This window comes from Oryzias melastigma, unplaced genomic scaffold (genome assembly GCF_002922805.2).
Source record: "Oryzias melastigma strain HK-1 unplaced genomic scaffold, ASM292280v2 sc00236, whole genome shotgun sequence".
In the NCBI taxonomy this organism is placed as follows: Eukaryota; Metazoa; Chordata; class Actinopteri; order Beloniformes; family Adrianichthyidae; genus Oryzias; species Oryzias melastigma.
In genome coordinates, this window is record NW_023416886.1 from 487333 (window position 1) to 492233 (window position 4901).

Here is a 4901-nt window from a genome sequence, read left to right on the forward strand (position 1 = left end):
CTTCTTCTGGAATGAGATGTAAGGCTATAGTGTGATCACCACCTAGTGGTCAAACTGAAACGTCCTCCAGGAGAAGCAGAACAATGTTTACAATGTTAATGAACATTTTAGTTAGAACTTCTCCTTTAGAGAATCCATGTAACACTGGATGATATTAACAATCTCATGATTTCACTGATACATTTACATTATGTGAACTGGATCAGATTAATGTTAATATATTTAAATCATATAGTAGATCATTAATGTATTTCTAAACAAATGTGTATAAATGTGTAAACTCTAAAACTGAATTGAATTGAAGAATCGAAAGAATCTGAAAAAATCGGAATCAAATTGTTTCTGGAAATTATAACGATACCAACCCCTAATTTCCACGTTTTCTGGCAGGACCACCGATCTTTTTTTGTTCATGGTTGTGGTATCTGTACCTCAGATCAAACCAGAGGACCTGTTGGTAATTGGATTACTAAGTGGAGAAAAATAATCTAACCAGGATTTCCTCGGTAGCAGCGAGCGAAGAGGGAAGAGTCCAGCGCTGAATCTCCGTGCGGCAGGCAGACCGGGAAATGTGGCGTATGGAAGACTGCCCGCCCACTGTTGTCTGACTCCTTCTGATAGAGGCTGGGTTGGATCCACTTGTAGAAGAGGAGCCCTCAGCCCAGTGTTGCCGCCACCACTGAATGAATTTACAAAGGCGCTGCGACCGGCTCCAGCTCGATGAGAAGTCCCGGCCACGTGATATGTTGATCAGCTACCCACGAACCCGTTTATAAACACGGACCGAGGAGTCCAACCGTTTGTGTAAATCTCAGTCTGTGTGTAGATTTGAATAAAATAATCAGGTATGCATGAAACGCAACACATAACCTATTTTTTTATAAAAAAAAAGTTTAAAATGTTATTCATTTGTTGCACTTTGTACAAAAAAATAATACTGTAACCTGTGTCTTATTTTTGTGATGACCTTTTTTTCTTTTTTGAAATCAAACCAAAATTTACCATTTTGTAGTCATTTTACTGCGTCTGCTAAACCATGTTTCACTGTTTTTTATACCAAAATGGCGTCACTCTTAAAGCATCTTGGACAACAGTAAAAAGCCTGCGTGTCATCTCTAGTGATATATAACCATAGACTGTAAAAAACAAGTTGCACTGCTAATGTTAGGTTGGGGGTGTGAGGGGCTGTAAGCTAGGAGAGAGTGTAAACAGAGAGCTCTCAGCACTGAGGAGGGGGAAGGGGGCCAGTAGACCCCCCCACAACTCAGAGGTGAATTTCTATTGAACTCCTGCAGCTCTGCAGAAACTATGTCATAGAAAACAACATATTTTGTTTTTTACTTTTGGGCTGAAAACATCATAATCACAATTAAAAGATGGTGAAATAAGAAAATGATGGAATAGAGCTTGAACAAACTGAACCTATTGAAAAAGAAAAGTGCTTTTGTTCTTAAATCATTTATAAATTTACCTTAACCTTTACCAAATGACGGCTTTGTTCCCCCTAACTCTCTTCAGTGAAGTTTTCTGGGTTTTACATCATGACATCTTTCTTTCAGCCTCGTTCCTGTTTGTTCGCGTCATTCTCGGCTCTGGAAACTCGTTTCTTTTTTCCGTACATTTTCTCGCGGTGTCGTAGCCGCGCGGCCCCCCTGCACACTCTATTTTGGTGTTTCCTCACCCCGCCAAACCCCTGACGTAATGCGCCGCTGTTAATAATTAGCATGTGGAAAGCAGCGGCACGAGCCCGCGTTCCGAATCGAGCCGGAAACTGACGAGCCGGGCCTCCAAAATAAAAGCTTGGCAATTCTGTTAGATTCAGAAAAGCAACGTGAAATGCATGTTTCTCCATCAAAGGAAACTATTCGGATTTTTAATTTTACAGGTTTACAACTTGCATGAAATGCTTGTTTAAACTGCATCAGCTTTATACTGTTTCGATTCAGCCACTGTTCAGAAATTAAAATTGATGGTCTGTTCTCATATGTATAGTTGTGTGTAGAATAAAATGATCATAGTTGTCTTTATGTCAGACTTTTGATGTAAATAGAGAGCTTAGATATTCTGGGTGAATTCACACGACTGCTTTGTGTAATCTCCGTGATATACAGATAATATGTTTTATGAGTCTAATAAGACACAAAACTTTAATTTGTTCAACACAGAAAAAGAATTGTCTGCTAACTTGTTATGTAGCTTTAAAAAAAGTTGTGCACAACAGTTAATTGTCAATTATGACAGTGGTAAGAAGCTCCGACACTAAGCACCATTAGATGTGGTGATTTCAGCTGGTTGTTAATGCTGAAAAACCCACTTGCCTTGTGCTTTTGTGCCATCTGATGTAAAAATTCATGAGGAGATTCTAAAATTGCATTATTGCTAATCCAATAAATAGCCCTGTATTCTAGTCTAGAGTCACTGATGTGCACGCCATACACTTGTGACGGATTTTTTAAAACATTTTTTAAAAACGTTTTTATTATTTTTGTATGAATGGTTTATCTGGTTTTTTCCCCAATCGAGATAAAAATGCAGAAAAAATAATCACATCTGATATAATAATCTCAATGTCTATCAGATGTTGTCATGTTTAAGCTTTTCTGTAAGTTAAACCTTGTTTGAAATCAAAGTGGAAGTCGGTTGTGCTGCTGCACTTAAAAAAAGCTTGGTCTGTTATTTAACCAAAATGTTGATCAAAAGTTTTAAGGACTTTAAGGAACTTTATGGTGTTACAAAGGCAAAGCACTCAGGTCAAAGACATGGAACCATAAAATGCAGACCAAAAAGGTTTAATTAAAAAAATGTTTTCTTAAAAGTTAATGCAGACTAAATGATAAAGAACGGAAATTTATACTACTGTGCAAGTTTGACTTAGCAATATCAATAAATAAGCTATCCATTCATCAATCCTCTAACAACAGAATGGTTGCTGGTGACACCAACAAGACTCTTTGATTTACTGTAACTCTTTGTTAATCCAATAAACGTGAATCAGTTGAATCTGACAAGTTGTAGAGTTATGGTAGTTGAAAGACTGTAAACCCTGGAGTTAAAGCTTCAGTTTGTAAGGGTTTTTTTTAAGCATGAATTTCAGATTAAATGATACAGAACTGAAATGTGTCAGAATGCAAAAAACAGGCAAAGTTTAATTTAGTAATATCAATGTTTGTGTTATCCATTCATTAATAAACTATACCCACGCCAGCCTGAGTAGGGTCACAGAGGTCACTGAAGTCTCAACTACCACAGTCAGAAGGCAGAGAGGAGACCCTGGTTAGGACCACTGACAGAATATGAAAACTGGACTGAGTGAGTGTGACGTCATCCATAGAAAATGGTTTACTTCCAGCTGCAACCAAATTAAATCAATTCAGTCGCCATTTTTTTTAGAAACATAGACACCGCAATGTTGAAGCCAGATGACGTCTTTAAGCAGTAATTGGTCTGAATCATTGTTTCTACGGCAACCACTCTCACCAATCAGGAACGAGCTTATTGGAGGGCCACTTGAAACACAAAATCTGTTCTATATGTTCAATGTAAGACCATCTACTTTTATTGAAGCCTCTGATTGGTCAGTTTATAACTTCAATAACTTGCACTAAAAAATATATTGTGAAAAAACGAGGAATATCAAGAAGATGTTAAAAAATGTATCAGATCAAGAATTGTTATTCTGACCAATAGAATGACTGTTTATTTCCCTATAAAAATCTATGGGATTTTGGCTTCTTGAAGCCGGCGGGTACTTCCTGTTTGGGGCGCCAAGCGGGAGGGACCACTCAGTCCAGTTCTCATATACAGTTAAAGATCAGGATATCTTTCCATCACAAGACACACCAATTCATCCATTTTCTAATCCGGCTCAGTCCTGGACATGTGGTTGTTAGCCTATCTTAGTTGCTTAATTGACTGTATAAAGAGACGTGGACTGAATGATAGCTTCTGCTTTGCATTCCATACAGGAAGTACCTACTGGCTTCAAGAAGCCAAAATCCCATAGACTTCGATAGAGAAATAAACAGCTGTTACTCAGTCATTCCATTTGTCAGAATAACCCTTCTTGCTCTGAATCCTTTTTTAAGGTAGCAGTATCCTATGCTAATCCTATTATTTTATTTTCATTTTATTTTTTCTATATCACAAGTTATTCAAGTTATAAACAGGCCAATCAGATGCTTCAGGCCTGCTGGCCCCACCTCAAATGCTCAAAATCTTTGGCAGATTCCTCTCTCCTGATTGGCGACACTAGTTTCCATAGAAACGCAGAGAGACTCGGACCAATCACTGCTTACTAACTTTGTCTGACTTCAAACAGGGGCATTCGCATTGCGGGAAAATGGTGACTAAATTGGCTTCACTTCACTGGAGCCAGAAGTCAGGCATTTTCTATGGGTCACGTCACACTTGCTCCGTCCAGTTCTCTTTCACAGTCAAAGGTTTGGTCAGAGGAAGGGCACATGGACGGTTTGCCAGTCCATCAGAGACAAACAACCACTCACACTTCGCTGTTAGTTACCAATGAACCAATACTCTATGTGGACAGCAAGAAGTGTATGGAGCTAAATTGGGTCCAGTATTATTTGAAACCTAAATAAAGAACTTTTTAATAATATTGATGTTTGGCCAAAAATAAAAAATAAAATGTCAGAAACTTTTTGCTATTCTAAAATAAACTGAAATATTTTTAGCTCCAAATATTCAGTTTTTTTAGGTTACAAAACTCAAAATTTCAATATCAAAACTTTTTCTTCAGTTTCAAATCTTTTTTCACTTTCAAATCTTTGTTTTTCATTTTATGATCTGAACATTTCAAAAACAAAAAACAGTTGAAAGTAAAAAAAAGATCTGAAACTGAAAACAGCATTTTTAAATGGACATTTTGAGTTTCAAAACTTAAA